This window comes from Babylonia areolata, chromosome 26, assembly GCF_041734735.1.
Source record: "Babylonia areolata isolate BAREFJ2019XMU chromosome 26, ASM4173473v1, whole genome shotgun sequence".
Lineage (NCBI taxonomy): Eukaryota > Metazoa > Mollusca > Gastropoda > Neogastropoda > Buccinidae > Babylonia > Babylonia areolata.
Genome location: NC_134901.1, coordinates 12,474,905 through 12,486,384, shown reverse-complemented (window position 1 = coordinate 12,486,384; position 11,480 = coordinate 12,474,905).

The window sequence follows — 11,480 nt, the reverse complement described above, 5'->3', positions numbered from 1 at the left end:
TAATGCTGATAGTTGCTGTCCTTTTTGCTCCAACACGATTGAAAATGAAATACACTTTCTGTTTGTATGTCCTAAATATACGGAATTGAGACACGAATTAATACCGCTTAAATACTTCAGAAGCCCATCATTGTCCAGACCCTCTTCTATCTTAGCTAGCGAAAATTCTGAAACAATCTGGAAACTGTCAATGTATATCTATAAAGCACTAACTTTGAGGAAAAAATGCCTTAATGATATGTAAATGAACACATGTTGCATGCTACATTTTGCTGTGACTCCTGTTGTTATGGGCCAGAGGCCTGACAATTAAAACATTTTTTGACTTAGACTTTGACTCTCTCTCTCTCCTTCTCTCCCACCTCTCTCTCCCTCTCAAACAACAACGTCTGGTCGACATATTTATTCAGTAATCGTCTGGGGATATTCGAGATGACGACATATTCACATTATAAATCATTTAAGGTTGTCTTTATGAGAAAATATATAATGAATGCTGATATTTACTGCTTTAGAGTTGCTCTCTCTCAGATCAGACTTGGTGTACTTCCTCTCAATAACGATATTCATCGTAAAAGCAATTCGAACCAGAATAGATGCTGCCCCTTTTGTATATCAAAAACCGAAAATGAATTGTATTTTCTGTTCTAATGCCCAGTGTATGTAGATTTAAGAATAAAATTTCTAAAAGATTCAAAGAAGTTTCCCTTTTGCATATTGCTCCAAACAGACTATGACCCACACAGGCGTAATCTGTCTCAATATATATTTCATGGTATCAAGAAAAGATCTCATGATCAATGGTGGTTACTGAACAGATGTTTCTACATTAATTTCATACCTTATATATGTTTGTCATGTTGTTGAATGTGTAAGATTAAAATGACACAACAAACATGATGTTAATATGCTAAGAAATGTCAAATGTACATTATTAGCACGTTTATCAGTATCATCATCATCATTATTATTATTATAAACGCGCGCGCGCGCGCGTGTGTGTGTGATCATGAAAGAAGTTTGTCAACCCTTGATTTTTGCCGGTTGAACGACAATCAAAACATCCCTTTCGACTTTTTATCAGCTTGGCTGAATCTGTTGAGATTTATCAGCACACGAGGTCATATTATAACAATGTGCTTACAATTGAGATGTTTATCCACATTGTACTCCTCCGACCTCCCCGCACCACCCCCCCCCTCCCGATCACCGACCGTACCAGACCCTGCCCCCCCCCCCCCCCCCCCCCTCCCGATCTCCGACCGTACCAGACCCTGCCCCCCAACCCCCCCCCCCCCCCCCCCCCCCGCCTCCCGATCACCGACCGCACCAGACCCTGCCCCCCAACACCCCCCCTCCCGATCACCGACCGTACCAGACCCTGCCCCCCAATACCCCCCCCCCCCCCGATCACGACCGCACCAGACCCTGCGCCCCCCCCCCCCCCGCCCCCCGATCACCGACCGTACCAGACCCTGCCCCCCAACACCCACCGCCCACCCCCCGATCACCAACCGTACCAGACCTTGCCCCCCAACCCCCCCCCCCTCCCGATCACCAACCGTACCAGACCCTGCCCCCCAGCACCACCACCCCCTCCCGATCACCGACCGTTCCAGACCCTGCCCCCCAACACCCCCCCCCACCCCCCACCCCCGATCACCGACCGTACCAGACCCTGCCCCCAACACTCCCCCACCCCCCCCCGATCACCGACCGTTCCAGACCCTGCCCCCCAACACCCCCCCCCCCTCCCGATCACCGACCGCACCAGAACCTGCCCCTCAACACTCCCCCCCCCCCCCTCTCCCGATCACCGACCGCACCAGACCCTGCCCCCCAACACCCCCCCCCCTCCCGATCACCGACCGTACCAGACCCTGCCCCCCAACACCCCCCCTCCCGATCACCAGACCCTGCCCCCCAACACTCCCCCTCCCCCCTTCCCATGTATTTGAAAATGGCCTGAGGCCGATGTAAAATAAACCATTTGTCTTGTCTTGTCCTGTCTTGTCTTGTCTCTCTCAAAAACATAGGCTAACACACACACACACACACACACGCACACACACATGCACATGTATGTATGTATGTGATTATCTATCTATCTATCTATCTATCTATCTATCTATCTATCTATCTACGTATGCAAACAGCGCACGTGCACTAGCAAGATATAATTTGGGGGCAGGGGAGGGTACTGTGCAAACATATATGATCATGTTTGTAAATTTGTCTTGTGCACGTTGGCATATTCCTTATAAACAGATAAGTAAATATTCTATCAATGATTTGATTAATTATTGTAATGAATAACCACAATAATTAACATGATGATCAATTCATTCATTCATACATGGAATGAAAAATTGAATAAATTAATAAATTAACAAAAACATAAATTAAGTCAATAAATGAATGCATAAATAACGGAATCCGTAGATTAAACGAATGAATAAATAGACGGACAAATTAGTAAACAGACAAAACAAGCAAGCAATCAAGCAATTAAACAAACAAGTAAGCAGGTGATGACCAAATAAACAGATAATGAATTTATAAACAGATGATGAATAAATGACCATACAAATAGATAGATAAATGAATAAATAACCAAACGAATAGATAGATAAATAAACAGACAAACAAACATACAACCAAACAAACAAACAACCAAAGAGGCTCAGAAATGGTTGCAGCACCGCCGTACTTCACAGCCGACAGGAATACAGTATCGGAAGCTTTATATTACAACTACAGTCTCGAACTTCACAGCCGACAGGAATACAGTATCGGAAGCTTTATATTACAACTACAGTCTCGAACTTCACAGCCGACAGGAATACAGTATCGGAAGCTTTATATTACAACTACAGTCTACCAGTTGGTACGGGCGCACTCACTCGCACAACAGTGCGCTTCCTGAACATTTTCATAAACAGTGCTTTGTCACAATGCTCAAGAAAGCATGCACACACATCTCAGTCACTGAGTCAGACACGTAATAGACACACACACACACACACACACACACACACACACACACACACACACAGACACACAGACACACACAGAGGAATACACACACACACACACACACACACACACACACACACACACACACACACACTCACAATGGGGAAGTTTGAAATACAAGTGTAAATAATATTCAACAACCAGAATCTATCAATCAATCAAATACATTCAGTAATTTAATCAGATTAAGGCAAATTCGGGCATTATCGAAAAGGATAAAGCTGAACGCTTTTATAATAAAGTTCAGCAAAGATGTTAAATGCATATGTGGAGAATCTATTTCTAGCAAACGCGTACTTTGGATGTCAGTTTGAAATAGTTTTTACCAAACTTCTCGGAAAATTCTTGTGAATATAATTTTGACAATTTCAAGGTATTATTTGCTATTGCAGAAGGTTTGCTGCATAGTCCAATAGGACATTTGTTATAGTTGTTATTGTTGTTTGATGTTAGCGTTTCCTTCTATATGCCCATGTCTCCCTTTTAACTCCATGGAGACGTAGTTAAATAGTTCATGTAGTTTTGCTGTGACGGGTAAATATTGGCATATTAAACATATTCAACACATTTTCACACAGAGACAAAGACATACAAATTATATATCACTAGGAAACATTTTTCTCATTAAATGCTGCTAAATATTTAAAAAAAAAAAAGTCACTTTTTATTGAAAAATAAAACAAAAATTGAAAAATAGGTATACTGTACTCACCAGGCACGACATATCCATCAGCTAATCCACAAGGCAGCATATGATGATTTTCTCACACAGTAAGGTTCCCTGATTCTCATGAATCAGTTTAAGTCAAATGTTGCACAACAAACTGTTAAAAAAAAATAAATAAAAGATCACAACAATGGAAAAACAGAAAACGCAAAAACCATGTGAATCCATCACTTGAGAAAAAGGAAAAAACCTATTTTCACATTTCTCCCGCAGCCAGATTATTATTTGCTGTAGTCCTTGACTGTGTGGAACACCTCAAAGCATGGAACAGCACAGAGGGGCACTTTACACTGTTTGCACATGATTGTGGTGGCTTTTTTTTTTTTTTCACCTCTTGACGTGACGCTCCTTGTGCTTTGTTTGGCGTAACACACCTTGCACCCTCTCTGTGTTTTCCTGGTCTGCTGCTCCTTGGTGGGTGGAATGTGAGCAGGCCAGTGACTGCCTGGCCTCAGTCTCCACATGTCTGCTCCTGTGTCTGGCAGATCTCCTCCTCATGCGTGTAAAGTGTTTTGAATTTCTGTAACAGACAATGCTGTCATAAGAAAAAAAAAAGAAGAAAAGCTTTTGCATGAAGAAAAAAAGAAGAAAAGCTTTTGTATGCATTGCAAAAAATGGGCAAAAAAAAACAAATCCAAAATAAACATCAATAATATTACACAGCATATACACATGCATAATAATTCAGGAGTGACAGTATAAATGACACATATGCACAGACATGCCATCGCATAATACACTGACACACCCATTGCACAGATACACCCCCCAGACAATTTAGTAAGTGCACACACATAAAATGATAATTTTACATTAATCTATACAAGTTATTCGTCAAAAATGGTAGAAATCAACATTATTTACACAAAAAATAAATTAGCAACAATATCACATTGTGAACACACTCACCTCAACAGGAGTGGGCGTGTCTGGAAAGTCAGTGAGAGACCTGGGGTCCCAGTAAAGGTGCAGCCAGTGGGAGAAGTTTGTCAGGTCTTCTGTCTACTTATACAAGTACTCTTGTTCCTCATCGTCAATATCTACAGTCATCAAGTCATCTTGTCTTGCAGTATGGCCGTCACTTGTGTCACTGTCGATTTCTGTCTCAGCGTCGTAGGGGTCAGTCAGCAAAGTTTCGTCGTCACTTTGAAAATCATCATCTTGTACTAACTGAATGTCATCATCATCAGAAAAATCATCAGAGAATTCGTCATCAGTGTCTAGGAGGTCACATTCAATGTCTAATCCTTCTTCTGTCACAATTTCGACAGCCTCACGCAAGGAGTACGTCCACTTGTCCGCCATTTTTGTTGTGTAAGCATCGTGACAGAGTTTACACTACCATATACATACAGCGAATACACTGCTATCTAAACACGCAGAGTATACACTGCCATAGACACGCACAGTATACATTGCCACACACACACAGAGTATACACTGCCATCTAGACACACAGAGTATACACTGCCATAGACACACAGAGTTTACATTGCCATCTAGACACAGAGAGCATACACTGCCATAGACACACAGTATACACTGCCATCTAGACACACAGAGTATACACTGCCATAGACACACAGAGTATACACTGCCATCTAGACACACAGAGTATACACTGCCATCTAGACACAGAGTATATACTGCCATCTAGACAAGCAGAGTAAGCACTGCCATCTAGACACACAGAGTATATACTGCCATCTAGACACACAGAGTATACACTGCCATAGACACACAGTGTATACACTGCCATCTAGACACACAGAGTACACACTGCCATAGACACACAGAGTATACACTGCCATCTAGACACAGAGTATATACTGCCATCTAGACACACAGAGTATGCACTGCCATCTAGACACGCAGAGTATACACTGCCATAGACACACAGAGTATACAGCAAAACAACAAAACAAAAAAACATGCTGCAGCGAGGCTAGTTGGGAGAGTCAAGAAGTTCAGGAACACTGCCAGGCAGGCCTGTTCTAAGGAGACTCCACTGACAGACACACACAGAGACAGTCAGACACAGAGGCAGTCAGAGACAGAGACAGTCAGAAACAGAGGCAGTCAGAGACAGAGACAGTCAGACACAGAGGCAGTCAGAAACAGAGACAGTCAGAGACATAGACAGTCAGAGACATAGACAGAGGCAGTCAGAGACAGAGACAGTCAGACACAGAGGCAGTCAGAGACAGAGACAGTCAGACACAGAGGCAGTCAGAAACAGAGACAGTCAGAGACATAGACAGAGGCAGTCAGAGACAGAGGCAGTCAGAGACAGAGACAGAGGCAGTCAGAGACAGAGACAGAGGAGACAATCAGAGACAGAGACAATCAGAGACAGAGACAGACAGGCAGGTAGTGGCAGAGACAGACACAGCGACAGATACAGTGAGAGACAGAGACACTCAGAGACAGAGGCAGTCAGAGACATTGACAGAGGCAGTCAGAAACAGAGACAGTCAGAGACATAGACAGAGGCAGTCAGAGACAGAGGCAGTCAGAGACAGAGACAGAGGAGACAATCAGAGACAGAGACAATCAGAGACAGAGACAGACAGGCAGGTAGTGGCAGAGACAGAGACAGACACAGCGACAGATACAGTGAGAGACAGAGACACTCAGAGACAGAGGCAGTCACAGAGAGAGACAGAGACAGACAGGCAGATAGAGGTAGAGACAGAGACAGTGACAGAGACAGTGAGAGACAGAGACAGAGGCAGTCAGAGGCAGAGACAGAGACAGCGACAGAGACACAGACAGTCAGAGACAGAGGCAGACAGATACACAGACAGACAGGTAGAGGCTTAGACAGAGACAGCGACAGAGACAGACAGAGACAGAGACAGACAGGCAGGTAGATGTAGAGACAGAGACAGTGACAGAGGCAGTCAGAGACAGTCACAGAGGCAGTCAGAGACAGAGGCAGTCAGAGACAGAAACAGAGGCAGTCAGAGGCAGAGGCAATCAGAAACAGCGACAGCGACAAAGACAGTCAGAGACAGAGACAGAGGCAGACAGGCAGGTAAAGGTAGAGACATAGACAGCGACAGAGACAGTGAGAGACAGAGACAGTGAGAGACAGAGGTAGTCACAAACAGGGAGAGAGTCAATCAGAGACAGAGACAGAGGCAGTCAGAGACAGAGACAAAGACAGACATTAAGGCAGAGACAGAGACAGAGGCAATCAGAGACAGAGACAGAGACAGAGGCAGTCAGAGACAGAGACAGTCAGAGACAGAGACAGAGGCAATCAGAGACAGAGACAGAGACAGAGGCAGTCAGAGACAGAGACAGTCAGAGACAGAGACAGAGGCAATCAGAGACAGAGACAGAGACAGAGGCAGTCAGAGACAGAGACAGTCAGAGACAGAGACAGAGGCAGACAGAGACAGAAACAGTCAGAGAATGAGACAGTCAGAGACAGAGACAGAGATAGAGGCAGTCAGAGACAGAGGCAGACAGAGACAGTCAGAGACAGAGGCAGTCAGAGACAGAGACAGAGGCAGTCAGAGACAGAGACAGACAGGCAGGTTGAGGCAGAGACAGAGACAGCGACACAGTCAGAGACAGAGACAGTCAGAGACAGAGGCAATCAGAGACAGAGACAGTCAGAGACAGAGGCAATCAGAGACAGAGACAGTCAGAGACAGAGGCAGTCAGAGACAGAGACAGAGGCAGTCAGACAGAGACAGTCAGAGACAGAGGCAGTCAGAGACAGAAACAGACAGTCAGAGACAGAGACAGAGGCAGTCAGAGACAGAGGCAGTCAGAGACAGTCAGAGACAGAGACAGAGGCAGTCAGAGACAGTCAGAGACAGAGACAGAGGCAGTCAGAGACAGTCAGAGACAGAGACAGAGGCAGTCAGAGACAGAGACAGGCAGGTAGAAGCAGAGACAGAGGCAGTCAGAGAGAGACAGAGACAGATATTTAGGCAGAGACAGAGATAGATGGAGTCAGAAACAGATACAGAATGAATGAGACAGAGTTTTAGTTTCAGTTTCAGTAGCTCAAGGAGGCGTCACTGCGTTCGGACAAATCCATAATTATACGCTACACCACATCTGCCAAGCAGATGCCTGACCAGCGGCGTAGCCCAACGCGCTTAGTCAGGCCTTGAGAAAAAAAAGGTGAATAAATGATAGATAAGCGTACATAAATAAGTAAATAAATACATAAATAAATAAATATTATTATATAAAAAAGGTAGTAGTAATAATAATAGTAATAATAATAATAATAAATAAATAAATAAATAAATAAGACAACAATGATGATAAATAAACAAATAAATATAAAACAAGAAGACACACATTCACATATACACCCACACATGCATAACAGATATGCACCAAACATACAGTTTCACAGATATGAAAGCACAGTCAAATACACATAAACGTACATGAGCCCCAACACACACACACACACACACACACACACACACACACACACATTACCCTGCACCTCCTCTACCCCCCCTCCTCCACACACTCAAATGAGACAGAATGAATGAGAATGAATGAATGGTTTATTCATAATAGGCCATAGCCCCTCGTGAAGAGGTATTTGAACAATAAACACATTTTGAACATAATTATACAATGAAAACAAGACTGTGAAACAGCAATATCTATAACTCTGAAGGCCTTGTACAAAAACAGAGAGAGCTAACGTATAACATCAGGTTTTGTGCATGACAACAACTTAGTTTGAACAGACAAGGGTCTCTGTAATATTTAGGATTAATAAATTCAGCTCTGATATCGCTAAGTTTTGGACAACAGAGAACGAAATGCACATCATCTTCTTTTGATGTTCTGCACAATGGACATAACAGTTCATAATCATTATATGACTTATTTCTAAATTGGTGTACGCTCAAGTCGGAAATGCCAAATCGAAATCTTGTTGTTACATATTTCAACTGTCGATCCATATTCATTTGCAAATAATATTTAAGATCATGAGCACTACAAAATGTCCTATAAAAATTAAATCCTTCACTTGTATTAATGTGATCATTCCAGTTCTGCCACCTACAGTCAATCAAACGTTGACAAGACATTTATAAATCCATTCATACTGCCAACACCTTGATTTACGCAGACGTCACCAAAACCATTCTCATACAAACAAATACGAACATTTGAAACCCATTATTTCTTTCCATGTACATCTAAGTCATATAACATTTTATACGCTTTGTACGGTAGTCTAAATGTTTCCATCTGAATTAACTTATGCCAGTAACGAATACAGCTTACTGCAGAATTCACATACATAGGATATCTGGCTGTCTCACCATAAACAAGATCATTGGGTGTACACATATCTGATCTACTCATAAATGCTTCTTAATTGCAAATAAATGGACTGACTCAATGAACTGAGGCTTTCTCTAATCACCATGATTCGGACCCATACTGTAGTACTGGTTGAACTCGTAGATCAAACACTTTAATAAATAGCTGGAAAGAATTGTTATTAAGAATATAAAGCTTCCGCATAATGCACAACAAAGCATTTTTTGCTCTACAAGGTCTTTGCAAGATGCAGTGAAACTCAGACGTGTGGAGAAAAATATTCCTAAATATTTGTAAACATTAACTATGGGCATTATTATACTATTATAGACCCATCTTTCTCTTGCACTTAAGTAACCCCCCTTCCGAAATACAATGATGTTACTTTTATTCATATTAACATTCAACTGAAGCGAAGAAGCAGCGTGATATAGACTGTTCAGCTGACGCTGCAACCCCACAACTGTCTCTGATAATAGAACGACATCTTCAGTTAACAATAGAATAAATAATTCAAAAGCACCATATGAAAAAGTATTACCATGTCTTGCATTATTGATTATTTTCAACGCTAACTTATTCATGAAAACAGAAAATAACACAGGGCTGCATACATCATACATCTCCTGCTGTACATCTAAAATAACCTGTAAGTTTAGCACCATGTCTTACCCTACATTTGATATTTTCGTACATACTTTTAATACATCTGTATAACCTAACTTTTACTCCGTTCTTAAACAAAATAGGCCAGAGCACTTATGGATTCTTCTCCCCAATCCCCCGGACAAAGAGAAATCAACTGCAGAAACTGTGCTATGAATTTATATGGGACGTTAAAACAGATAAGATTAAAAGAATATATACAGTACATAATGTTGGAAATGGAGGTTTGGGTATTCCAAATATACAAAAGTACATAGAGGCTCTAAAAATATCATAGATTAGGAAACTACACACAGGAACAGCAAAGTGGAAAAAAATACTCTCAGTCAAATCCCCAGAAATCAACACCCTGGATCTGTACGGACCAAGAAAATTTGTAAACGTTGAATGTAATAGATTCTGGAAAGATGCATATTGGGCATATGAGAATTCTACAAAACATGTTAGGTTAAAAGAAACACAAGAAGCACTTGTAGAACCACTTTTTCATAACGATAAATTTAAAGTCAGTAATAAGACAATTTATTTGAAAAACTGGACAAGTAAAGGTAAGAAAGAAAGGACGATAGAAAGGACGGACGAGAGAAAGGACGAAGGAAAGAAAGAAAGGACGATAGAAAGGACGGACGAGGGAAAGGACGAAGGAAAGAAAGAAAGGACGATAGAAAGGACGGACGAGGGAGAGGACGAAGGAAAGAAAGAAAGGACGATAGAAAGGACGGACGAAGGAGAGGACGAAGGAAAGAAAGAAAGGACGATAGAAAGGACGGGCGAAGAAAAGGACGAAGGAAAGAAAGAAAGGACGGACTAATGAGAGGACGAAGGAAAAGAAAGAAAGGACGATAGAACGAACGGACGAGGGAAAGTCAGCAGCCACACCCCCCCCCCCCCCCCCACCCCCTCTCAGTCCCCAGCATCCTCCTCGGCCAGTCGTTACCGCTTTAACAACGGGCACCTCGGCATCGGCTGTCGATACCAGTAGAAAACGTGTCGTCTGCTTTCTCTCTCTCTCTGTGTGTATGTGCGCGCGTGCCTGCCTTGAACAACAACAAAACCGGCGCTGCCGCCGCGGCTGCTGCTGCTGCTGCTGCTGCTGTTGGTGCCGCCATGGATGCTGCCGTTACGATAGCAGCAGCAGCAGCAGAAGAAGAAGTAGTCAGCAGTGATGATGATGGTGGTTGTGGTGGCAGTGCCGTGAGAACTGTGGTGACGGTCACAGAAATGTCGCCTGCAACTCCACAAATCACGACGACTGGAACTGCGACAACAGGACGGAAGGCGGGGTGGTGGTGGTGGATGTGGTGGAAGACAGTGTGTTCTGGTCTGGAACCCACTCGTGTGTCAGGTGGCGTCGTTTCACCCCGGGGGTCAGCTTTGTTTCGGCACCGCGAGTCACTTGGGAAGTGAAAGAGGGTGCTAGCAATACTGGTGGAGTAGCAGCAGCAGTGTTGATGATGCTGTTGTTGTTGTTGTTGTCGTTGTTTGTGTTCCACAAGGCGGATTTGACCACAGTGTTTTGTTCGGTCCACGACGTTACGGCGTGCTATAAAAAAAAGAAAAAAAGCCGGTGGGTCCGTAGGTTTGTGTGTGGGTGTGTCGGGTGGGGGTGGGGGTAGAGGTGAGGCGTGGTAGGGGTGTGTGTGTGTGTGTGTGTGTGTGTGTGTGTGTGTGTGTGTGAGAGAGAGAGAGAGAGAGAGAGAGAGAGAGCGTGTGTGAATATATGGCATGTGGA